The following is a 27,268-nucleotide window of genomic DNA, read 5'->3' as shown; positions in this document are numbered from 1 at the left end:
TCAGACAGTTGAGACTTATGAAGAGGGGACACCTGAAGATGTGCCTGGAAATTACTACTTTCTTTGAGGAGTCAACCAGCTAATTTATGAAGCATGCTGTAAAAGGTAGGGATGAGCTTCTGTTAAACAATTAGGTCAGGACTAATTCCTCAGAGAGGACAGAACTTCCCTTCTTAAATATGACACTTCTCAATGCAGTAAGTGGCTATGTTTAGAAACTAATCCACTTTCCAAATCACGCACACTTGATATTCTATTAACTTCCTCAGGGTAAGATTACAGTAGTATTTTGATCTTGGTATTCTGAATCTCCCAGTGCTGATTGACTGATAGGCTGGGTTTTCCTACACAGAGAAGAATAGAGAAATAATGACTTTTGCCTCTATGAGCTTCTGATATAGGCAGAAGGGTTTTTTTTTTCTGAATAACAAATGTGCAGTACTGGTAAACCGTGATTCATTAATGTCATGTGAAACAATAAAGTAATGTTGATTAGAGGCCAAACATAACATCGAATCCAAGTGACTTTAATATGTAATGTAGAATATGGTACCTAAAATATAATACATAAAGCATATGTACATCAGATATGGCACATATGAAAAATAGTTAACAAAATACATTAAACAGCATATAAATGTATGTATTTTAGTTACATAATAAATCATAGATGTACTAAACATTTTATTAATCTGCTACTCAGACTTTTCAATGCTGCCTGGTTCAGATTTCTTTCCTATTCTTGAACTTAATAAGTTTGCAAAAATCCTCTTTTTAGGTGTGTATACACACTAGTTATGCAGGTGTGTGTATATATATATATATACACACATATATGTATATATACCAGACTGTACCATGCATGTACGTTGTCCATCCAAGAATGCAGCTGGTCTTTATCCTTTTCATAAAGTGGAAGCCAGAATGTGTAACATTGTTCTCTCTTAAATATCCCTCAGTTTACCTGCAACTTTATTGTGCATTCTGTGCATTTACTGCAAATGCTGTGACTTACTTAGAACAGTGAAATATGGTAAGTGAAGCAACATATTACTGTAGGACTTGTTGCCAAGTTCACATCACTTACATTTGACTGGAGTACCTGAATGCAGTTTTAATACCTTGTTTTTGGAAAGAACACTTACCTGACAGTTCATGTAGGTCTGATATTTCTTCCTATATTTTTCCAGACATTTATACTACCGTGAGCTTATCTTTACTCCAGTTCTGTAAAGTGGTGAGTGAATGATGAATTCTCTCCTTTCAAAGCAGTAAATGGAGTTTTATTAAGGATACTCGGGTACTTGGTCTATGTGCTGGGAGTTCCTAAAACACCTCTGAAGCGCCAGTGAACGCTGCATTAAAAGAAGGAATGCCAAGGATTTATGTCTTTAGCAGAATATAGCTTTTTAAAAATATCTTTCCAGCTATCTAATACCGAAGGGGAATGAGAGTATGTTAGGCTGAAAGCATTCTGAAGAAACTTGTTCTCACAGCTACACACTGCATCAGAAGTTGAATATTCATACATGGATTCATGGCTGTCAATGTTGGGCCTGCATAAGAGGAATGAAAGCCAATCTTTCCTGTCTGCCCTTGTTCCTGTGGTTTGTGTCACTATGGAACCACTGCCCTAGAGCCCAGTTAGTGAGGAGAGCAGAAGTAGTCCTACAGAAAGGAGCTGTTTGCTTCTCTACGTGAAGGGCAGAGAATACAGGAAGAGGAGGTCTGCATATTTTTAATGCAAGCAGCAGCAGGGACTGGGTTGCTCTGAGAGATGTGTAAGACTTAGAGGGAGAAGCACCAGGAGAAAGAGGACCCCAGTTGGGGAGATATGCAATGTTAGAAAATCATTTGTTGTTCTGTGCTTCTAAGGCGGGAGAAATGATAGTGCCCTTTGAAAGACTGTCTCCTTTGTTACATGGCAGCAAAGTGACTTTTCTCCTCCTGTTACCTTTCCACCATGATGTTGGTTACTCAGCCTGAAATCCAGGGAAGAGATGTGCAGTATGCTACAGGATTGAGAAATTCTGTCTCAGCTCCCTTGAAGCTCTGCGTACTGTGTTGCAAGAGAACGTTGATGAGTTGCGGGTAGTGAAGGAGGTTAGTGTAGTAATTACAAAAGGAAAGGGATCACTTGTGTGAGGAACAGCTAGTTTTTGTACAGACTCTGTCACTGGAATGTTAAGCCCTGTGTTTATTATTATCTGATTAGGCTGATCTTAGCAGTCCTCAGAGACATAGTTTTGTGCCATGGAAGATAGCCTTGGGTGCCTATAATCTGTATTTTCAGGAGATGTTTGTGGTAAATTGACAGCATTCTAAAAGTCAACTTGTATTGGCAGTCTTGGGGTGTTAGCGAGAGAACCTCTTTCTTCTTGATAATCATAGAGTGCATGCCATATCTGGGGGATATGATTTCATCTTAGATCATCATAGGCTTGGTGTATTATGCTTTTTTAAAATGCAGATTCTGCAGACATCATTAAAATCCTGACATCGTTTAAATACTGTTGTTATATATTCCTGGCATTATGAATGATTTAAGATAGAAAACAACTTCAGACATCAGAATTCAGGCATCTGATCTAAGGTATTTGTCTGGAAACCTCATATTGTCAATAGAAAGTGTGGAATATTTCTGGAGGGTCTTTCATCAACCTGTGTAGTTACTTATTGCCTTCTCTTTACTATAGACATAGCACAGGCTGTTAGCTCAGTGAATGAAGCTGTATGAGATTAATTCCTCCCTGCTTCAGTGAATTTTAGGAGTAAAGTTAATTCTTCTTTACCAAGGTGTGAGCTCACTGTTGAGTCATGAAGGAATTATTTTCCTCTTGCTTCAGTCCCCAGCCCCATCAGTCCTTCTTCCACTTTTCCCCCCAATACAGAAAAGCTCAGGGCAAAGATACTATCTTTAAACATTGTCTGAGGCAGGATACTAGATGAGGAGGTTGTTAAGATCTCTTAAACATACTGCGGGGAGATGGTACCATTTGATCATCTAGGTCCATCAGGAAAGCACAGTTCTTGTTTCAGTTTATTCTCAGAGCAGGTCACCAAGATGAGGTTTGATCTGGGTATGAAAATAATCACTGCTCCATTTAACTGGCTCCAAGGGTGCCACAAAACCCCCCAAAAACTGAGTTAACAAAGTATCCCTCTGAGTACTCCGAGTCTGGTTTTTAAATTGGTAAAGAAGACTTTGTATAATATGAAGTCAGTTATTATCATGGATATAAACAGCGTATTTTCTCTTCTTTAACACAGAATCAAAGAAGTTATCTTTAAATGGAGATTTTTCAAGTGTTCCTGTTTATCCTATTTGTCATTTCTGCTACGTGGTAAATACATGTCTTTGGACAATATAGGGCATACTCTATTATGCTTCCTGATATTTTCATTTCTATGTTTACAAAATACCTTTCCCCAGGCAGTAAATGTAATCTACAGTCCAGAACCTTGTTGCTTTAAGGTGGTTAACAGTTGCCATAAAATATATAAAGCATTTATCTAAAATATAAGAAAAATTAGTATAACAGAAGACAATTTTACCTCTTCATCATAACAACTGCCCAAGTGGATGCTCATTCTGCACATACTTGTGTTTTAATAATAGAGGGGTATTTTCAGTTGTGTGGCACAATGTGTCAGAAATATGCTATCTTTCTTTTTAAACCTCCCTGTCATGGCATGACTTCTTTCAAAATCCTGCGGAAGTTTGGTTTGGTTTAGTTACAACCCATCTGCAAACATGGCTTTGGGGATGTGTGGTTACAGGGATCCTAACTTTATTAGTTAGACAGACCAGCATGATTTTCTGTTGCATCTTCTCTTTTGGGATCTTTAGATTGAAATTCTCGTTGATTGATTCTGACACCGGTACATCATGGAACTATATCAAGCTATATTACACTTGAGGGGGCAGCATCCATATCTAAAAATTGATTCTTCAGTGTTGCACCTGCAATATAAGCAAAAACATCTTAAGTGTTAACATATTTCAGGTTTTTATTTAACAATATATTATTGAAAGACTGAACCAAGGCAAATAATTAAAACCAGAAACAGAAATTGGCTACCACCAGAATGCAACCACCAGATTAGCAATGACATAAGTATTTCCTGTTTTGTTGATACAAAGCAAGTCATATTTCAGTCACAGAATACTACAGTACTTAGCATCAAAATCCGTCTCTTCCTGGAACTCCAGTAAGCATTTTACCCAATGGACATAAAGGTATTTCCTGCCATAACACACATTGAGAATACTCTGACATAGCAGAGGGTGCAAATGCTGTGTACAGTGTTGCTGTCATGAGCTGTGGCACAATAAATGAAAGGAGGTGTCACTTCCCCCTCAGCCAGATGCCAGTTTTCACTCTTGGTTTGTCCTGTTTTCAAAGTTCAAGTAACAAGTGCCAGTGTAGTTGCACTGTGCCTTTCAAAGCTACATGTGGTGTCTCTTTGTGGAATAGGAAATACACCTTCCATGCTAGTGAGGACAAACAAGTCTCTAGCAATTACTCAGCTTTGTACCATATGCTGTCTACATCAACCTGTAAGTGTGTTTGTATCAGGAGGCTGGTTAAGCTGCTGAATTTTCGTGAAAGAAGTAAAGCACTCCTCAGAGCGCTCACCACTCCTAAAAATGTTATATTTTTCATGATTCTTCTCACTGGTGCAGCTCAGTGGTTTCCCAGCCTTTTTTCAGTGGAATCTCAACTTGAGGAACTGAAGGTTGGGATCTGTCATCTGTTCCTTTTGGCTTTAGTGTTGTCCCACCAAATGCAGTTTTCCCATTGCACCCCTACCCAGCCCAGATCTCTCAGCCTCGCCTTCCTTTTATGCTCTCCTGTTGCCTTCCCATAATAGCTTTGTCTTGTCTGCTGGATCAGACAGCAGTGACACTAAAACTGAGCAAATAGATTTGTATGGATCAGTCTATTTCTCTCTGGTGTCATTTATGTGTCCTTTTCCAGGCCTCATTTAAGCAACTTTTTTTGTGGGTTAAAGAAGCCCAGGACTAGGTATTAAATGAGGTAACAGAGGACAGAATAAGCCTACATTTACCCCAGACAGTTTTTGCTAAGGACTTGCCTTAGGTACTCCTAAAAAATAATGTCAGATCAGCTGGATGGCCTTTTTTGGTTTACTGAGGCGTAAAAGCTCTTGTAGATGCAATTCAGAATATGGCTTTTGCTGAGCTCTCTATTCCCTCACGCCAGCTGCTTACATCTGCCCATTGTGAGGGGGAGACAACAGCAATATGAGTAGGCAGCCAGAAGAAGGCAGCCTGCCTGATGAACAGGGGACAGGTTCACCAAAGTCACCTCTGTATCAGCAGGAGCTCACTCTTAACGTGTTCTCAGTGCAAGTTCTGAAGAAAGCAAGTACCATAAGGCCTAGAAATTCAGCTGATAAAAGTCACACCAGAAACAAGAAGAATATTCAAATGTGCTGGTAACTGGCTTACTTAAGTGAAAACCAGTTATTGCCCTCTTATTATATTTTTTTCCATTTAATGTAAATTGAAATTTAAATTGAAAACAGCTATGTGTTCCTTCAATACTTAAGTGCTTATTTTTACTCAGAAACAGTTACTTAGGGTCTTCTGTATGCAAGCAGTTTGTCATATTCCCTAGGCAGTAGTGTAAATGGCTCTCCAGCTTGTGCTCACATTCAAAGTGGTTGGGAGTAGCAGCATTCCTGTCTGCTGCCCTGACCCAGGCATGCTTCCCAAGCAGGGAGGAGGCCTAATCCTTAGAGAAATTTTGCTTGCTTCCCAAGCACAACTACAGGATAGAGAATGGGTTGAGAGAGAAGGACTTGCTGGTGTTAGTTGGTGAGAACCTTAACCCAAAAATATGCATTTGCAGCCCAGAAACCACCCGTGTGCTGAGCTGCATCCCCAGAGTGTGACCAGCAGGTCGAGGGAGGGGATTCTCTCCCTCTGTTGCACTCTGGTGAGACAACTTCCACCCCCCCCACCTTGCAGTGCTGCATCCAGCTCTGGGGCCCCCAACACAAGAGAGACGTGGAGCTGTTGGAGCAAGTCCAGAGGAGGCTATGGAGATGCTGCGAGGGCTGGAGCAGCTCTGCTCTGGAACCAAGCTGAGAGTGCTGGGCTGGTTGAGCCTGGCGAAGAGAAGGCTCCAGGGAGACGCTATAGCAATCTTGAATACCTAAAGGTGCTTACAAGAAAGCTGGAGAGGGACTTTCTACAAAGGTCTGTAGGGACAGGACAAGGGGGAATTATTTTAAACTGACAGAGCAGAGAACCCATGGTAGGGATTGTAACTAGATGAGGTTTAAGGTCCCTTCCAACCCAAACCATTCTATGAGAATCCCAAACACAAATACTGCAGCAGTGTTTGGAAGGCCAGCTCAGGAATTTATGATAATCATAATCTTATTACAGTTTATTTGTGCTGGAGGCTGTTTTTCCACAGGTTAAAGGTGACTGATGAGCCAGTTTGCTCCCCGCAGCACCATGCAGTGCAGGTCCCAGTGCTGTGGTGCAAGGTCCCCTGTGGGAGGTGAGCTGCAGGACTGCCAGCAAAGCAGTGACACCTTCCACCTTCTGGATCCTGGGAACCTCAGCTCTGCCTGGCCCTGCTGTACCAGCCCCAGGCAGCGGGGTCCTTCCTGCAATGTTTTTACATAGCAGATGTATTTTGTGGTTGGACTTTGTACACTAGGATTGATGAGGCCAGGCCTACTGCACTGAGGAGTTTATCAGGTTGACTCCCACATTGTATGGTTCCTAAGATTTTTTTGCTAGCAAGCACAATTTCTTTGCCATGCTCCAGATCATTCAGGATGCTTGCCAGTAATGAGAGAGTTTTGGCAACTGCAAATCCCCAAGTAATCTGAAAAAAGTGAAGAAATTTTTCATGTGCCTGGGAAAATGATACGAAAAGCTAATAAATGCGAAAGCCTTCTCAAGCTGTTTGGATTGCCGTGATTTCTTGCTGTTGAATGTACTCTGCTAAGCTCCCAGTGTGTACCCGGTCTTTGGAGAGGTGTTTCTGTCAGCTTGTTGAAGTAATGTAGTTTGCAGATCTCTAAAGCCCCATCTGCTGTCAGAAATTGTACCAAAGCCCTGTCACTCTGGTGAAATAAGTGTCATATCCATTTTAGAGTGAAGTCAGTAAGAGACTCGGAGGGTGGTTATGTGCTTATTTAAAATACTAATCAGCATGAGAGTTGGTAAGAGGATAGGGAAGTTCTTAATAGCGTGTTCCTTGCTCTGGGCCCTGGGACATGCTGCTTGACAGCCCCAGAGGACAAGAACTGGAAGCAGAACAATGCCTCTGGTAGCCGTGGTGACAAATGTTCACTTTGCAGCTCTTACCTGGTGATTTGAATTGCTATGAACTCAAAACTCTACCTATAATCATGGGCTTCTTGGCCTTCACAAGAATACAGACAGGATTTCAGTAGTAGAGCTTTTATGTGTCCTGTTTACAGCTGTATTCCTTGGCATAGACTGCTGTGTACATTATGGTCTCAGAAAGTTTAAGGCAGAAGGACTTTATTTTACTTGTGCAGATAAATAACTTCATGAAGTGAACTGGAGTGTGTTGTCAGCTGGTGAGCACAAGGTGGCAGAGCAGGAGAACCAATCGGTTGAACAAGAGGGTAGGCCTGGTAGCTGGCTTTTCATGTTGTGACAGTGCCTTGGCAGTGCAGGAGGGCTCTTCAGCCTGTCATCCTCACTGTTAAGTCCAGTTCTTGCTTTGAATGCCTGACTTTAGTATTTTCTAGGCAGCTCAGTCATTGCATCTGCAGATTCCCTCGAATTTGTGGGTGAATATCAGCTCAGCCTTTACTGGTATTATTTATTTAATCAGCTCCCCCTTTATGATGCAGTTTCCATGACATCTCAGCTGTCCCTGCAAATTAAAACTGTGGGATAGTCTCAGTGATATCCTGACTCAATTCCTTCCTTCTAGAAACACATTGGAAGATTTTTCTTGTTTCTGGTGTGACTTTTATCTCTTTTTCATTTATCAGCTGAATTGCTAAGCCTTGTTGTACATGCTTTGGATTTTTTTGTTATTTTTCATTGTATGATTTTATAGAGATTACCTAAGGAACATGTTTTAATCTTTTGTCCTCTGCAGCAGAACACTGGCCCTTTAAGGCCAGAAGGAATTTTTTGCAGGATCAGTTGCTCACGTGTCTAAGGAAATATGATTATAAATATTTGATGTAGCCATGACTAAAGAGAAGGGTGTCTTGGGAGTTATTAATGTCAGGGTCAAGTTAGAATGTAGGGCCCTTAAGGGCCTGGGATGAAGAATCTTGCATTGTAAGGTTTCTCCTTCTCTCATCTGGAATGAAGATATGTCTTTGTTATCAGCCTCAGAATTGGGAGTGATGAGTCAAGTCACTGGGCTAACACAGACTCCCCAAGCTAGGACAAAAGCCTGCTGATTGCAGCTGAAGGGGAATAGGAGGTGGAGATCCTAAATGAAGAGAGTCAGGACTGGAAGCTTAATAACAGCAACCAGTCAAGAGATCAGCAGAGACCTCAATGCTCCCCTACCCTTCCAACTGTCCCGTCCCCCCCGCCCCCCTCCCCCCCCCCCCCCAAAAAAGGAAGAAAGCTGAATAATTTAGTTATAACTCAATTTAAGTAGACTTTGGGAAAGGAAAATTGAGGCAGGATTTTTTCAGGAGCTGTTTCTGCCATGAGGGAATGCCCTGAAGCAATCTTTGTCTAGCCTGGCCATTGAATTGCTGTAACCTTGATGCCAAGGTTATTTAATAGCTCTGCTATCAGGCAGAGCTAATTGCTCCTGCTGGTTGTGTAGATTAGAAGTTAGCTGGGAATGTTTCTGATGGCATGGTTTTCAGATGGGAAATACATTACACTTCAAAAGTTTAAATATTCCCTGTGAAAAGTCAGTTTTACTGAAACACAAAATAATCCTGCCAGGAAAACAGGAAAAGTGCCTCACTGCCTAGATTTGTCAGTTCGTAGAACAGAATTGATCATAAGCAGCATGTACAAACCAGACAAATAAGCTATCTCAGTGGTCTTTGTCAGAATGAGTTTTAGACAGGGAAGAAATGCAGTGTCTATTCCCTGCCCCTCCTGCCTTTATATGCCACTCTAGAGGGCTTAAGAAGACAAAGCAGTGTTTTCTAGGGAGAGCAGGGGTTCCTCCATACTCAAAGTCCAGGACTGTACCACAGATTTGCTATGATGCAGTGATGCACGTATTAGCAAGGTGTAATGTTGCCGGAAGCCACTTGTGTAACAAACACCAACTTGTCACTCCCAGGGAGTTGAGAAGTTGCACAGTAAAACCTTTTTGTGTTATTAAAAGCTGCATCTGCCTCAAAATGCTGTTCCAGCATAATACACTGCATAATATTATAATACATAATACCTGTGCTAACAAAGCACTTTGAATGTGGACTAGCTTAACCTGCTAGCTCTTCCTTTCCCCAAGCTACACAACAGAGAAACCACAGAAAGAAAATAAGGACAGAGCCTCTTTAACTATTTCTTGCTGTAGAAACACAGTCATGTAGTATTAATGTGGTCCCTGGTTGTATCTGTCCCCATAATTCAGTGACAAACTGCAGCCACTCTTCCTGGCCTTTAGTAGCTGCATCATGTGTAGTTTACTACTAACCAGTGTTTTTCTCCTTATCATGGCTTAACCTCAGCCAGTAACCTCCTCAGTAATTACATCGATGTGTTATCAACATTGTTCTCAGAATAAAGGCAACAAACAGCACTGTACCAGCTACTAAGAAGAAAAATAGCTATCCCAGCTGAAATCAGGATGCTCTACCTTATGACTACATTCTTTCTTTGAATCTTTTCATGTCTGCAGAGCCAGCCTATAAAAATTCAAACCAAAAAGTGAATTAGTAGAACTACACCATGATCATGTGAATAAATGGGATAATCACAATGTGATGAAATAAAGATGAATTCCTACACAATGTATCAGTTCCTTTTTTTTTTCATCACAAGTGACTTGAATAACATCCCTCTAAAATGTTATCTCTGTGAGTAATGGTGTCTCAGCTCTGTTGTGCTTTCCTAAGTACCCAGCTGTCCCTGCAAGTGAAAATATCATCACATGCTCAGTGCACTTGATTACGGGGGCAGGAGCAGGCTGTCAGAATTTGTAATCTCTGATTCCAAACAAAGTTTGTAGTTTTGCCATCTGCAGCTTGTTCCCATCCTCATTGTCTGCTTCGCAGTTTATGTTCAACCTCTGAGTCAAGGTCACAGTCTGAAAATCAGTTTTCCATGCCTCCAGTATGCTTTCCTCAACCTTATTTCTTTCCTTATCTGTCTTTATGAAAAAGCTGCTTGCACTGACCTATGTCTGATGCATGGGATGCATTCACATGTGCAAAATCTGTGCCAAATAGAAAGCCTATGATAAAATAGTCTGTAAATAACCCCTTCCGTAGCTATCATGAGCCTTTCAGATTACTCATATTGAATAGTCATTTGAATCTTGTCAGCCCTGCATTGTGTTGCTGTTGATTGAAATGGTAATGAAGGCAATACAGTCTCTCAGATACTTTAGTTTTAAAAAGAAGATATAATTTACAGGCAAATAGCAGTGCTACAGTTGCATCTGGTTCATTGATTGCTAAATACAAGCTGGCTGTGTCTGGATTGAAGTGTATCCTGTGTCATCTCTGTGTTGCGCAGCTGTGGTATTTTTGCTCCCTTGCTAAGCTTAGGGTCAGCAAACAAGACGCTAGCAATCGCCAGTAAGTAGTCAACTTGTATGTTTGCAAGTAATTTTCCTGAGCCAGGTCCTTTTCTCTTGCTGGGTACAGCCCACTGTCCTACAAGTCATTGCAGTGCTCTTTGACTCAAAATCTTCCCTCTGTTCTCACATCCAGATTGTGTCTTCATGTGGTCTGTTCTGTGCGTAAAATCTTTTTATCCATATGAATAAGGCTGCAATTCATGTTCTGTTTATATTACTTCCAAAATACCAAATTTTCCCTTTCCTCTGGCCTTTATAAGCACTGTCTTGCCTGTTCACATTCACTTAGAATACCATGGTATTTTTCTGTCTGTTTATGCTAACTCAAATACCTGTTGCTTTGTGTATTTCCCCTCATCTCTCTTACTCTGTAACATCCATCATTTGGTGATTGACCTCCCTTCCAAGGCTTCTAAAGGCCAATCTCTATCCTGTCAATTGCAGCCTGGTCTACCTAAATATTGATTCTTATTTATGATTAGTCAACAGTAGCAGTCTCCATGGTCTCCTTGTTACATTTCCAAAGAAGAAATGTGATACTTTGTCCTGTGGGGCTTCTTGTGTTTGGAAGTTCATCTCTAAAAGTGTGATTAACACCAGATGACACTTCCATTTCTGATGGCCTGACGGGCACTCTCTCATCTTCCTTGTACTCTTCCGTCTGTCTGTATCTATCTGTGGGTCTTTTCATTGTCATTTCTAGATGTGATTTCCAGCATTTTGGAGTACAGACCCAAAACCTGATCTTTGTTTATAGATGGGAGAAGGAGGGTAAAGGGGAAGGAAGTCAGACAACTGGTTCTGGAGTATGTGGGCATGACAGCCACAGAAATGATTACATGATCTTTATTCTTTGATTTGCCTGAATATTGTCTATGGTCAAGTAACCTTGATGCTATAGCTTACAGTGTCCTGCTCATTTTTACCTGTTTATTGTATTTAGAAGGCCAACTGTTGTGATACTGCTTTGGTAGTAAGCAACCATTACACAGATCTATACAAGTTTTTGCTAAGCCCCACTGGAATGGAAATCTGCATGAAGCAGTGATGTGACACACATCACTGTGGATGTGTCACATCAGTGTGGATGATGATGGAACAAGCCTAATTTTCCATCTGGAACAATTCCAAATTTAAAATGAATGCCTACACTCTCAGGAACAAATGAATTTCACTTCCTTTTATTGAAGAAGGCCAGACAGCAAGAAATAGAGATAGAGAGAAATTGCCAAGAACTATATACAATTTTATTGGCTTCATTTTGAGCCATGATGAAATAAGGCAAATTCTTCACTTTTTCTGTCTTAAAAAATGTGTTGGGTCATGCTGAGTTTTCAGAGAGGTACAAATAAAATGGAATCATTTCCAGTTCAGAACTTCAGCTAACTTGTTGACCCTTCAGCAGATGATTAAGACTGACTGGGGAAGGATTGTTTTATTCCAGGAACACATGGGAAGACGCCCATCTCTGTACCAGAACCCCTCCATCCAACAGAATGGGAAGATGTGCAAAGATAATAGCTTCTTGATGCCATGCACTGCTTCATGGGCAAGGTCTCAAAGTTCATAGGTTTCTCTAGCGTCACCTTGGAGGAGTTTTCTGTGCCACTCTGGAGGGGAGGTGCTCCCTGTGTGAGCTCAGAGGTTATGGAGCCTTCCTGAAGAGACTTTTTGACATGCTGATCTTTTCTGAAGAACACAACTGTACTATTAGAGAAAACTACATTCTCAGAGGGGGTTATTAGCAGATAAAAAGCTTTGCTAACAAGTGTATCTGCTGATTCACACATTGAAGGAAGGGTGGACCCTGGAAGCCAGCTATACCTCTGAGGCTTTAAAAACTCTTGTGTTTAAAGAGCAATTCTCTGGAAATGCCTCTCTGGAAGTAAAGCTAAAGAGATCAGATAGACTCCTAGATGCCAGAATTTGTTCCAGGCAGTCCAGGTTTGAAGTTTAGTGGCAGGTAACCAAATTACAGTACCATTGAAACCAGTAAAAGTTTGGCTATGAAGGAAACTGCTGTCATCAGGTCCTGACCTCTGTATACAGTGCTCTGGAGAGACCATCTCTCAAAGAGTCTGGATTTACTAACAGTAACTGCAGGAGAGGCTGAATCAGGACACATACTGTATTGCATCAGCAGACAAAGCTGGTTGACGTTTGGCCAGCATTTCACTAGGTTCTTTTCCAGTCAGGGCTGTGACGGCAGAGCTGGCAGACAAGTCAGACTTTATCTTTTTGCTCTTCAGCAGTCAGGCATTGAGGACCCAACCATGCAGTTTTCCTTTACAGTCCTGCCGGCCTAATTTGTTTTGTTGGCCATAGAAATATTTTTGTAGTTAACCTTCCCACACCTGGTAACTGTGTTTCTAACCACAATTCGCGCATTTGACCTCCTAACAAAGAGCCTAAGCATTAAAAATGTATGAGAGCCTGTTTGAGGGGGCAGCTGAATGGCTGCATTAGCACTGAAGCTGAATTATTGATAGAAAGGGTGATTTTTACTTTCTTTTTAGCTATTGAATAATAGATTAAAAGCTGCACAATAAGAATATTTTCATTACTCTCATAAATTGCTTGTTCAGTTAAGAAGAGTGAGGAGAACAAATGAAAAGTGTCCTGGGGTGGAAAACACATTAGACTTAAAATTTTTATATTCTAGAGTATTTATTCATTTTGGACATACCTTCCAACAAATGTTTTGAATTAACAGAATAAGGGATGTTTTGTATAATTTAGGAGATTGGAATATACTTTGTGTTCATTGAATGTAACTATCAGTGATATTTACGAATAGAGAAGAACCGATACGTTCCATATTAGCTGTATAATGCTACCCCAAATAAAAAGTGGTATTTGACAGTTGTCATTGCCAGACTGACTAATACTGCGTCTTTATAATCACTGTTATTTCATCCCTCAGTCTTCCTACGCGTGGTAAGCCACACTGAGATGTCACCATCTGTGTAGCCCTAGAGAAATAATGAGTTTTTTTGATTTTGCTTTTCCCGTTTAGTTTGGTTGCAGTAAAAATAATGTCTATTCAATCTTTTCAGGGATTTAATAATCGGTTTGGCTTTATACACTGCCTTAGGCTATCCAATCTCCTGGCTCGTTATAAATGTCCCCAGCAAGAATCTTGTTGCAGATTTCTGTTCATCAACAAAGAGCATTCTTAAGGAAGCTACTACATGTGTAGGTTTCCCTGAATTTTGAATAGACAGTTGCTTCTGCATTTCCACTTTTGCTCCTCTCCTGTGCAGCTGGATGATGCTGACTTTGAACTGGGCATCTCCTTTTCTATCAGCTTTGAAAATGCACAGGCTCAGCAAGTATCTGGTAGGCTGACCAGACAGCTTTGTACTTATATCCCTTTGGCAACAATTTAGGAAGAAAGAGCAACTTTACTTTAACTGAAGTTATTCAAGTTCATTTATTAGAGCCTCTGTGTAAAAGTGGGACTTCCAAGATGGTGCGTTTCCATTCTTCTGTTGGTAATTTGTGAGCCAAAGAACCAAAAGTAACACAGCTATCAGTATTGCTTCATGTAAGTATCTCAAAATGACATGTTTTAGTAATGTTAAGTTTTAATTTAGAACTCACTCAAATCTCTGGAAAAATCTTCATGGATTTGCAACAGTCTCTGCAATGTCTGTTGATGAGAGGCGTTCTATTTAATACAGTAAATTGAGATTAGATTTATGCACAATTGTACCTTTCAGTAGCCACATTGACTTGTCTCCTTGTACACCCCTAGCTGATACAGAACAAGCAATATCAGTGCACTTCTCAATACAACCTTCGCAATGACAGTCTTCAACTACCCAGCTTCAATCCCATCCCCACCATTTTCAAATCATGAGCTCTCAAAAAGGATGGGAGGATTTGGTAAATTCTGTGATGCTTAAGACTGTCTGGTTAAGAAGAGAAAGGAGCCAGTCTGAGCTCATTGTGAGTAGGCTGCTGAGTGACTATCTGAGGGTAAAATAGAGGTATGTACCACTGACCTACTTAGTGCTGAAAGTCTCTCTATTCCATTATTGATGAGCTGGTCTACTTAATGCCTTCCTTGTTGCCTGCAGTTAGTTCAATGGCAGATGATTTCAACTGTTCCTTCATTTCTGGACTAATGTAATTAGAATTTCCCTGGTTTATAGCCTGATAGTGGGACCCAGTGGAATATGTACAGCTGAAATCTATAGGCTGAGTCAGAATTTTGGATCCTCTTTTCAAATCTATATTTAGGCACACAAAACTGTAAATTTTCGTCTGCGTGATCTCATAAAGGAAAAGGTCTTACGCTTTGAGCTTGCAGTTTATCACTGATCCAGTTTGGTAGGGTGATTCTAAAAGACAGTTTCTGAACAGCAGGATTCTAAAGTACTGGCATTGTATTTTTGGCTTTTATATTGTTAGGCGAACTCCAGCAATAGATCATGATTTTCTGTGTTAAAGAACCTGAATTATCTTCTGAGAACATAAAAAGGCATATGGTGATCCCAATAAAACTAAGATTTTATTCTAAGAATTTGATTTTTTTTGGTATGTATTTTAAAAATCTATTTTCAAAACTTGCTTTTAGGTTCAGTATCTGTTGTGCAGATAACTAGAAAGATAGTGTTACACCTTAACTTGTGTGACTGCCTTTATATTGCTGAAGGAGGCAATTTTAATTTTGGAAGCTAACTTCTTTTATAACTGTCAGGGATGGGAATCTGATAAATGTAGCTGTCAGCCTTGCGTGGTGTGGGGGAGAAGGGAGAAGGAAGTCTTCCTGTGCTAACTTTAGGAGCGTTCCTGATGTGAAACCAGCAATTGGTCTGGACTGTAGTAAGTTCTTGAAGTTTTATGACCCTGTTATTTAGAACTGACTTTATGGGGAGTTTGACTTAGCAGCCTCTTAGAAAAACAGGAAGGAAGAGCAATGAGTCAGTCCAGGACATGTCTTGGTAAACACCTCAGGGTAGGCAAAAGGCAAATGCCCAAATTATTTCCTTTGGGCTTTGTAACTCTAAGTTCCTGCCAGATTGAATAGCTTGCATTGCCAGTGATGGGGTACGACAGATCACAAGGACTATGAGCTGTGGGGCAGATTTTATGTTGAGAGATGAGCTCATTTCCCTTCCTCTTAAAGGGAAATGAGCATCTCCTACAGATTCCTGTAGAGTGCCAGAGAAGTTAAGCCATCCTTGGCTTTTCTACTATTTGAATACCTCAATTTAAGTTAGACATTCTGCAAACCCTTCTCTGGTTTAACATACTACTTCTCACACGCTTCACTTTTTTTTCCTAATGCAAAACGTTAAACATGCCATCTCTGTGTGAAGACTGGCAGGTCTTTTTGCTAACAGTTATTACCAGGAGCCTGGTAGAATGAGCCACAGTTGTTGAATCCAGGCAGGTCTGCTTGGGTAGTGATGGAAAACATGCAAGGTGCTACTAGTGTTACTAGATCTGCTTGAAAAGCAAGCTTAAGCCAGAGGTGAATTAAAAGATGGAACCACAAGTGCAGCTGAGTTACCTGCAGTTCCACTCAGGCTGTGCCCAGCACTCCACTGAATGGAAAAGACAGTATTTCCATTTCATCTTTTCATTCCTTTTTCAGTCATTGATGTAGGCTGCTCTGCTGCTGTCTTGTTTCAGATCCTATAGAGTAGCTCTGCCAACTGGAAATTTGCCAATATGACTGTGAGACCCAGAAATGTTGCCAATGTCTGATAATACTGTGGGATGTTTTTTCTTGGCCATCCAGGTATTCCCTTTCCATACAGGCAGTCTTTTGAGAGAGCATTGGTTGGTTTATATTTTTCCCTAATATTGGACTGATCTTTAGCATTGCTCAGTAGGTGGGAGTTTAGCCTATTGCCAGTAAAAACTTTAAATGTGGAGACCTGCATGAAGAGAGATCAAACAGTGGTCACAGTAAAGCGGAACTGAGGAAGCAGATGTAACACCGCTGCCCATTAAATAAGCCACTTCAGAAATTTCTCATTTTCAGTTAAGGTTGGGGAAATTACTAGTTCTGCTAATCAAAGGAAAGGAAATTTGAAAGCATACCTAAAAAAAATGGCAAATTGTTCTAAGACAAGATTTTATCTGTTATCTTCCCTGTACTGTAATATGGGAATTGCACAAGTGGAAAAGTGAAGACAGCCTAAAGTTATAGCAATGAACCATTCTGATTTTTTGGATGAATGCACGTATTTTTATTCTCACTGAGATGGATTTTTCAGGTATGCCCCTAAAACGTAAAGAAATACCTGTGTGGCAATCAATAACTTAGTAGAAATCTTTGCAATAGATTCTGCTGCTCTGGATATTTATGTTACTGTAGATGTATTTGTATGTAAAAAATCAGAAATCTCCTGTCTGAAAGCATAGTTCTTCAATAGCAAGGTTTTAAATCTTCAGTCGATAACAGGCCATTAATTGATGAAAGAATTTTTTTCCTGGGTGCTGAAGAAAGCTCTATTTATGGTAGGATTTCACTCAACTATGAAATGGTTTGTATTGGGCCATTACTCACCATTGTACTGTGTTCACTTTAAATTTTTATGCCTTTAATTCTAACACTAAGTAGATTGCTGTGTGACACGATGAGTGATAAGTTGCCATTAGGGGAATTTTATTGATTTCTGTTCTCTGGATGATTGCGGTATGACGTTCTCATTAGATAACAGAACACTGGCTATAGATTTGCAGAGCTGATTAAATATAACCTCAGTGCCTGCAGGTCAGGCTAAGGGTGAGGTGCTATCTCTGCTTTGAGGCAAAGACACATATAGTTAAGAGGAGTGCAGATGCACCAGCAGCAGCAGCAGAGGGTCTGCAAGTTCCTTACTGGAAGACTTTCCTGAGAGTCCTGCAGTTTAGTGTCCAGAAAAGATAGAGGGAAGTGAATAAGGAGCTGTTCTCTCTGCAATCTTGTTACTGGGGCAGCACATGGAGTTAATGCTGCTTCTAGTAACATTATCTTCATGCCTGCATCTCTTCCCCTCCTGCAGAATGAAATTGGTGCTGAGAAAGGTGAAAGAGGCAGAAGACGCAGGGCAGTAGCACAGAACTGTGAAGAGGTTTAGATGATGTAAGAAGATTTGGCACCACATCCTAATGGAGAGTGCTCAAGGTCTACAGTTGCAAAAAGGCAATTCTTTCTTTTAAAAAGACTGGTTTTACTGAACTGATTTGTTACAGACCCATGGGGAAGCCAGTCCAAACCATATTTAGGAATCCTGTCTTTTCTTTCACTGGACAATAGTTTGGTGCCATAGAGTCGCAAATAAATTCCTCTATTCTAAATACACATTGTCCCAATTTCTATAAACTTTAAATACCTTTTGACAGGATTTTTCAAAAGCTTCATAAGTAATTAAATAATATAAGAAGGTCAGTGATAATTTACTAAACCACTAGTTCTTGTAACTCAACATTAGGAGGTGGCAGTTCATTGCTAACAATGCTACTGTTGTCTAAGTCCTAGGCAAAGAACCAGGAAACATTTCCCAGCTAATTGGAAGCTACATGAAGCATTCATTCTTTTAACACATGTAGCATCCCATCAGAAATCACAGTGTCTAACAGTGCATTTATTAATAGAACTGGCCTCAAGGACTAAATAATTTGGCTGATTTGAGCCTTGTGATTCTCAGGACAAGGTCTGTGCCCACTTTATCCCAGACATGCTAGCGAGAAGACCCTATGAGATGGCTGGGCAGTGAAGCAGATAGTGAAAAGGGGATGTGCAAGGAAGGTCGGGGCCTGTGCACTGTAGGGAACAGCACTTTTCAGCGAATCATAGAATCAACCACGTTGGGAAAGACCTTTAGGATCATCCAGTCCAACCCTTACCCCAGCACTGCCACGGCCATCACTAACCCATGGCACTAACGGCCTTGTCTACACAGTGTGTTAACACTTCCAGGGACGGTGACTCCAGCACTGCCCTGGGCAGCCTGTTCCAGTGCCTGAGCAGCCTTTGGGGAAGGAATTGTTCCTCATTTCCATCTATAACTCCCCTGGTGCAGCTTGAGGCCAGGGGACTTGCAGTTTCAGTTAATGATCCAGGATCTGTGGGCTATTACTCAGAATGTGGATTAAACTTATTGTGCACACAGGTGCCTTGCAGTGGGAATGTGTGGGAATGTGCTCTGTGTGATGTTGTGCTCACATAGAATGTAGGTTTGTCTGGGTTTCTTAGCTGCTAAAGCAGGCCAGGCCAGATGGAAACTCTTCAGTGCAAAAAATATTTGATCCTACTACAGTGCCTTTGCAAGAGCCCCTATTAGCTATGGTTTTCTACTATCCAGGTCTTCCTAGTGCACTGAAATGCCAAAATAATGGAGAGCTGCCAGCACTTGGAAAAAACCTCTGCCTCACAGGAACGCAGAAACAAATGTGTTAGCTGGGGAGGACCAACTGTCTTGCACACTGCCTGTGTATTTTGGGCTTATGCAGGAAAGAAATACGCAATCTTGGAAATATAATGAAAGAAGTGCCTATAGGAGAGCTAAATTGTGCTGCTTAGGTTGTTGCTAATGTTTCATTTGTAGGTTTCCCATATACCAGTACTTCATAAAAATGTTCATGGCCATTTTAAGATTAAACAGGTTGCAACATTCCTTTAACTTCCTTCCTCAGCTTCAGCTCAGCTACAGCAACTGTAGCTTGGTGCAGGCAGTCTGGCCACCACCTCCACATTGGAATCACATCAGTGGCTTACTGAATTGCCAAAAGGGCCATCTGGTATACAACATTCCTGCCCTAGCCAAGTGGTTCTGGCTTGCTGGGGATTGTTTTCCTCCATTTTTGATTGCTCATCACTGACTTGCTCGGTTCTTGGTACGGATGAAGAGTAACCCAGCTGTTCTGTTATGGTTGTCCCCTGTCCATGCCCCCAGGCCTTTTCTGTATGGCGGTAATAAAGTTTGTAGGTTCAGCCTGCACTCCGAAAGGAGACTGGTTTTACATTGCAAGAATTTATCTCTAAACCTTCAAGTATGTAACTAGGGTAAATATTTGTTGTTAACTTTCAGCATAAAGATTTTTGTTTGCTAGATGCAAAATCATAATTACAGTCTGTATCCAGTCATATCATTTATGTCCATTCATATGAATGGCCTCATTTTCCATTCCTTTTGCTAGAATGTAAGGTATAATGTTAGATAAAGAAATGGATAAACTGGTTGGGAGTTTGGGGAGGGGGTGTTGGTTGTTTGTTTGTTTGTTCTTGCCAGCACTGTCTGACAGTGTGGGCAACTTGGAAGTTCATTCATCTATCTGTAGATGATTCATCTATCTGTAGAGAAGTCAAAACACAGCTAAGGTCACTCTGCTACTTGTAATTAGGCCAATCGTATTTAGTATCCAATAACAGTTATAGACTTCTTCATTTTTTTTCTTTGGCAAATGAAGGAACACAGCATACCTTCTGGCATAGGTAGAGTATATAGTATAGCTATATTTATGCTATCACATTTCAGGTCAGGGGAGAATCCTCCCCTGCTGGTCTTTGGAGATACAATGCAGCTCAGTGCAGCATGGTTCACATGAGCCATCGCATTATGGGGATTAGTGAAATTGATTTTCTGAGGAAATCCCACTGGTATTAAGAGCAGTATCCTATCAGTTTAAATCAGTCAAAATTCCTATTGGTGTTTGCTGGCTGTTAGGCTGAAAATGAACTATAGGATTTGGCTTTGCAAAAATACTGCTTCCCTAAAATGCAGTTAAGGCATAGAGAGGAGCAGCAGAATGGGAATGGTGTTACAGTAGGCAACAGTGACTGGTAAGGGGTAGGACCAAGCTAGAAAGAAGCAGCTGTTATTGTAAGGTTACTAGAAAAGCAGAGCCTTCCTTTTCTGATCATGAAATCCAGACTTTTTGGAGGCCTCTGAAGTACACTGCAGAGCATCAGTTTGCAGTTTGGGGTTCTGAAATTACTAGTGGTCTGTAAGATGTTAGAACATGACTGGTAGAACAATTGAGACAATAAAGAGAAAAAGCTCAGGGGGACCTTTTAACAATCTTCCAGTTCCTAAAGGGGTCCTACAAGAAACCTGGAGAGAGACTTCTGACTACTTGACCAAACCACCATGGGTTAAGGGCATTACAGTTTCTGTATACACTGATGGGTAGACTATCTTTAATATGAAATGTGTAAGGTACAGAGGTAAAGGGAGCAATAGAAAGAATTGTTGCTATTAAGTTTCTGTGCATATGTTTATCACTATAAAATCTCATAAAGCCTTCGGATTTCTATCATTTGCATCATACAGCCCTCAATCAGCAACAAATGTCCTTTTTTAAATGGACCTCATCCATTCTAAATTTGTGTTTCATGGACTGCACTCAATTCTACAGTGTAGCTGTCATCTTTAATAAACACAGAAGGGAAAACTAATATGCCTTTCTGTAACAGAAAAATTATTTATTAGCTTTATTACATGATTTTTAAGTAAACAGCTTTTGAGCTGCATTGGAGCCTTCCAATATCTGAAGGGGACTACAAGGATGCTGGAGAAGGACTCTTCATCAGGGACTGAGGAATAAGACAAGGGGTAGTGGGTTTAAACTTACACAGGGGAAGTTCAAATTAGATATAAGGAAGGTGTTCCTTACTGTGAGGGTGGTGAGGCACTGGCACAGGTTGCCCAAAGAAGTAGTAAATGCTCCATCCTTGGCAGTGTTCAAGGTCAGGTTGAGCAACCTGGTCTAGTGTGAGGCATTCCTGCCCTTGGCAGTGTGTTGGAACTGGGTGATTTTAAGGTCCCTTCCAACCCAAACCAATCTATCATTCTATAATTAGGTGTTCTGAAATCTTACAGATGATCATTGAAAAGTACTTTTGAGACCTGAGATGATTCAAGCACTATCTTGTTATTGATTGAAGCTTTAAGAAATATAGCCTAAAAAAGCCTTAAATTGCAACCCTGCTGTTTCCTGCCATCTCTTTGCTATCTCACTAGCAAACTGTTTCCCAGTACATAAGCCCTCTTGGAAACTGACATAACCAACCTTGCCCTGATCAGGTAAACTCACTGTAAAAACATTCGGTTGTTTCTCAGGAAGCTGTTAACATGGGGCTTTTGGAAGATGTATTTTGTAGGGGGTTAGGCCACCATCTGCATTATGAACAGGTTTCAGGGAGTTGGTTGCTATAGCAACAGTCTACTTAAAGCATATTTCAGAGCAAAACCCAACTTTCCTTTAAGGGTGGGTAAAGGAAGGGAGATTTTGCTGGTATTTATCCAAGAGCCACAAATTGCAGCATCCTCTATTTAAATTACACAGACGGAAGAGCTGCTCCTTCTCCTCAGTGTTTTTCCTGCCGCTGAGAAGCCCCATTTGATGTTTGTGTAAAATAGCACCTTTCCTTATTTCAGAAATGCAGCTGCACCAGGGTTAATTAAGGCTAACACCCAATCACGTATTTCCTGAAAGTGCAGCTGAAAACAGAGGGCACAGTCTTCTGTGGAAAAGCTGGAAGTGTGAAAATTTCTGATGCAGTGTTTTTCCCAGCTGTCTCCTGCTGTAAATAAGGCTCCCTCCCCATCCTTACCAAAGTCAGAAGGAATTTGTTTTGTGACTGATTTCTCTGCAAGCATCTCCCTGGTTGCATAGCACAGCCCGGAAGGCACCTTGGCTTGACTTTTTTTTTTTTTCCCCTTTCTTGTTCATAATTTGGAAAAACATAACAAAGGGGTGAAGGGGGGACAAAAATCGTTAATCCTGAATGATTAATCCTGTGAACATCATGAGGTTTAACAAGGCCAAGTGCAAGGTCCTGCACCTGGGTGGAGGCAGACCCAAGCACAAAGACTGGACAGAGAATGGACTAAGAGCAGCCCTGAGGAGAAGGACTTGGGGGTGTTGGTTGATGAGAAGCTCCCCATGACCCAGCTTCAGTGTGCGCTTGAGTCCAGAAACCTCCCATGTCCTCGGCTGCATCCCCAGAGTGTGAGCAGCAGGTCAAGGGAGGGGATTCTCCCCCATCTGCTGCACTCTGGGGAGACCCCCCCTGCAGTCCTGATCCAGCTCTGGGGGCAACAGCACAAGAGGGACGTGGAGCTGAGGGAGCGAGACCAGACGAGGCCACGGAGATGCTGCGAGGGCTGGAGCAGCTCTGCTCTGGAGCCAGGCTGAGAGACCTGGGCTGGTTCAGCCTGGAGAAGAGAAGGGTCCTGAAGGGGAGACCTTAAAGCAGCTACCAGTGCCTAAAGGGGCAGATAAGAAACCCGGAGAGGGGCTTTGGGCACGGGCCTGTAGTGACAGGACAAGGGGGGTGGCTTTAACCTGACAGAAGGGAGACTGAGATGAGACAGTAGGCAGAAATTCTTCCCTGTGAGGGTGCTGAGGCGCTGGCACAGGGTGCCCAGAGAAGCTGTGGCTGCCCCATCCCTGGCAGTGTTCAGGGCCAGGTTGGACAGGGCTTGGAGCAACCTGCTCTAGTGGAAGGTGTCCCTGCCCGTAGCAGAGGTTGGAACTGGATGGGCTTTAGGGACCCTTCCAAGCCAAACCAGTGTATTATTCTATTCTTGAGCTGAGGTTCTACTTTGCATTCAGTGTCTCTATGATTGTACTCCAGACTGGGCAAGATTGTCTCTTGCTTAAATGAAGCCAGCTCTGTTAACCGGATACTAGTCTTTTCACTTTCCCCTTCTTCCCACTCTTATGCCTTCCTGCCCATCAGAGTAAAACAGAAGTGAAGCAGGTTTTCTCCAGAATGGTAACAACTGATTCATCCTTTCATTTAAACAAGTGGGGTGATATTTGGCCCAATCTGATGCAGTTAATAAAAAAGTTTCTATAGCCAAAACCTGACTTGCGATTTTGTAATTCTCAGGCAAGACACTAAGCCTGTGAGTAAGCAGTTCATTTGTTTCCATTCTGCCTTGACTTCTCCCTATTTCTCATACAAAGGCCCTGTGTTTGCTTCCTGTGTCCTCTCCCTCCACCCATGCTGCTGTCCACAGAAACTGTTTTCCATTTTCTTCTTTCCCACCATTGCTTATCCCACTGAAAATCTCAAACTCAAGCCTAAGGAGACTGGGAGCCAGCTTCTACTTTCAGGGTTAAATCTGGGAATTTTTCCCCTGGCTTCACATTTATGCTGGTGCAATGACGATGACAATTTAGCTTTCTGTACTCAACAGGGGAAAACTAGAGTCCTGATAAGACTGTTTCCATGGAAACCATCTTACTGCAATCGATGGTAAAGCAGCAAATCAATCTCTCCAGTTTTAAAATGAAACACATTTAACAACATTATAGTGCATCTGCCATTTAAGAGATCATCTGTGCTGATAGCTGTGTTGAAAAACCTTTCTCTAGCAAATAAGCTGGCAAGAACGTTTCTTACTCCTGACAGCATTCTGATTTTGGGGAGTAAGCATTGATGACAAAGTCCCATGAAGACAGTATGGTGAAACAGCCAAGTCCAGAAGCAACAGTGTTTAATGAAGGATAAAATAGTTTAATCTAACATTTACCCCACATATCTGGGCACATGGTGGCTAGCACTCAAATATATTAGCAGAGGCAGTGGCCTGTCTCTCTGCTTTTTGCCTCTCTTGCACCATATGTGACAAACACGATGTTTGTACTCTTTGATGCATTTGTACGAACAGGAGCCACATGTGTACGTGCATGTATGTGGCTGGTGGGCTGTCAGATGAGATTTCAATAGCTGGTTCAGTGCAGGATGGATCTAGGCAACTCTCATTATAAAGGTGTATGTTTCAGAGCCAGAGGCATCTCCAGTGCAGAAAATGTGCTGGCTGTCTCTGCAATTCATTGGGTTTACATTTCATCATGTGAGACTTAAAGATGACCTCTTTGCTATGCTGTGGAAGGAGCATGGAAATGGATGGATTTCTTACCCCAGGCTTTGAATGTATTACTGTACTGTTTCCCTGCTGTGTGCAGAGGGATTCTGCCTTTATTTTTTTTACCTATTAAGGCATCTTTCTGTCCATTTCAAGAAATAATGCCATAATTTATCAGACAATTGCCCATAAGCAGATGAGGCTCCATTTTGCTTTTCCTTTTTAGAAAATCCAGATATTGCAGCCTGCTTCCTTATACCTGGCAGATGGAGAAGTATCTCTCTGGGAGAAATCCAACCTTACTTAAGACAAAAGGAATGAAGCTGAACCAAGAGGAAATAAAAAGCATTACAGAAATTGCCTAGGCTGCAAGTAGCCCTTCATTTGGTGAGGATCAGATACACATTCCTCTGTCACTTTGCAGTATCTAGGCTGTATTTTCATAGAGTCATAGAAAAGTTAGGGTTGAAAGGACCTTAAGATTATCTAGTTCCAACCTGCCTGCCATGCATTTGCTTCTGAATCTCAGTTCCTTAATAACAGCAATCACATATGCCATACTGTCTTCTTTTATCTACGGCTGCCCTAGCCATTATGGCAATCCCTCTTTGACTGACAGTTATCTGTTTTTTTCTGACCTGAGGGCAAGCTTATTGCAATTCATTCCTTTTAGTGCTATCACTGAAACACATCCAGAAGCTTCAACTGGTACATCATGTGGCTGTTCTGCGTTTGAATGAAGTGAGCGCATATTATCAGGAGCACACATTACTCTGCCACAGCTACCAGTTAATGGAAGATGCACTTCAAATTCCTTTAAGTGGTAGAAATGGCTCAGTGGTCTGAAATGCTGTTGTTTGCACAGAGTGCTTTGTTCTACCTGTGTCCAGTTGCTATGACGTGCAGTGTTGTGTGTCTGTTTGGTCAGTTCCAGAGATTTTAACAGTCAGGAAAAGACATCCCAATGCACTGCTCTAGGACAGTGTTCCCTTGTTGACAATGATGTTTCCTACTAGAAAATATTCAGTTGAAAAGCACAGTTTTCTGCAGCTTGGTTTCTGCTGGTCCACAAATATATAAATCTAGGAGTCCTCCCCATATTCAGGGGATGGACTGCATTTGCTTCCTAAGTCCCAGTCTTTTAATAGCGTAGCATGAAAATTATGCCTTCCATTGCACTTCCTACAGGTAATTTCCATGTTCTACACAACTCTTCTGTATCCTCATGTAAGGATGCTATTTGCCAGTGGGGTTCCTTTACCATCAGGGTTCAAATTGCTGGTAAGCTCAGATATGAGGCCTTTGCAAATTTCTCTCTAACATGCCAGGGAAGGGAGAAATGGAAAAGGAGCTGGGACTGGCATTTCTTGTATCATTCTTCATCACAGTTGTGTGTCTGTATTCAGGAGAGTAGAGAAGCCCTGGAGACCAGACATAGCTCAGGGGAGCCCTGTACACTGGTTGGAGCAGAGAGGATCAGCTCATTTGTTACTGTGGTTACTGGGACATGCAGGGATGGGGTGACAAAACCTGGAGATTTTAGTGGGTTCTGATATCAGCTTTTCCTCTGCCTTGTAGTGAATGGGAAGAAAGTTGATCTTCTTCCCAGCCCCTCCAGGTCAGGCCTGGGAGTCCATGGGAGGAGCAGGGGCTGCACTGGAGCTGCTTATGCAGCATTTGCTCTGAGGAAAAAAGCAGAACCCGCCTCTGGATCTGCCATTTCTCTCACAGTTCCTGAGTTTTTTCACAGTGAATCTGGGAGCGTTCTTCACGTGTAAGCTCTTGGGTTTGCACGGTCATGTCCAGTGTAGGAGTGCTTCTCAGTGCTGTCTGTCTCCACGGATTCGGAGGTAAAACCATGTTTATCTATTGACTCTCTTACAGTACCACCCCCGTGATTAAGGAAAAGATCCTGAGTCACCTTCCAAAAGACGTAGATTTCCGGCAAACCTGTAGGCCATCTGTCACTGTGGGCAGGCAAGAAGAAACTGGGTAGGGAAACTCAGTCACATGGCAGTGTTTATATCTGTCACCACAGCCATTTCATTTAACCGGTTTAAATGCATTTTAATTATTTTCTAGGAAATTGTAAAAAGCAGCAAGCCTGTAGTGAACTGATTCCTGGAAAGGAGACCATTCCTCAAAGTCACTTTATGAGTATGCGTGTTCCATCTATATTATAAAATAGAGAAACCTCTATTGAATATCAGCAGATCCGTTTTGGAAAAACTTTAATTACCTTCTCTCTGGGACTCAGGTGACAGCATGTGAACTGCTATAATATAATATCAACTATAATACTGACATCACAGGTAATATCACTGCTGACACATGGTGGCATACAGCAGCTGCCATATCATACTCTGCACTGGAAAGTGCCCCAAGTCCAGGAATGTCTATTTGTGATATGTCTTTTACAGTATCAAGATACAGTATGCTACCACTTCTGACAGCCATGCAGCTATGACTCCCTTTTCTGTTTCTACCAGAAAGCAACTCCTCAGAATTAGAATCCCTTTGTGTTCCTGCCTTATGAAGGCAGAGATATTCTTAGCAGTACCCTGTAGATTAATATTCCCAACAAATTACAAATATCAATGCAATGCATACATTGATCTGCTGTTCTAACCCTAAAAAGCTGTGCCTGGCACTGGTTTCTTACACACACTGGCTGTGACCACAAAC

At 41.6% G+C, this 27,268-nt stretch overlaps 1 protein-coding gene and 1 long non-coding RNA gene across 2 annotated transcripts in view; one reads left to right on the top strand and one right to left on the bottom strand.

The window, feature by feature from the left end:
• Window positions 1–27,149, top strand: LOC130611820 (uncharacterized). Its single transcript, XR_008975326.1, has 3 exons — window positions 1–105; window positions 26,468–26,575; window positions 26,666–27,149. It is a non-coding gene; the product is annotated as an uncharacterized LOC130611820 (long non-coding RNA).
• The window catches only part of AMER3 (APC membrane recruitment protein 3), a 34,968-nt gene continuing 11,567 nt past the window's right edge, over window positions 3,868–27,268 (bottom strand). The window contains exon 3 of the mRNA XM_057432988.1: window positions 3,868–3,964. The gene's annotated coding sequence lies outside the window, so the exon portion shown is untranslated. The remainder of the gene's footprint in view (window positions 3,965–27,268) is intronic.

Source organism: Pezoporus wallicus, unplaced genomic scaffold (assembly GCF_028554395.1).
Source record: "Pezoporus wallicus isolate ANWC-B61680 ecotype Strahan unplaced genomic scaffold, APGP_CSIRO_Pwel_v1 contig_15, whole genome shotgun sequence".
In the NCBI taxonomy this organism is placed as follows: domain Eukaryota; kingdom Metazoa; phylum Chordata; class Aves; order Psittaciformes; family Psittacidae; genus Pezoporus; species Pezoporus wallicus.
The sequence above is the reverse complement of the archived record's forward strand: the minus strand, read 5'-3'. Positions and strand labels throughout refer to the sequence as shown.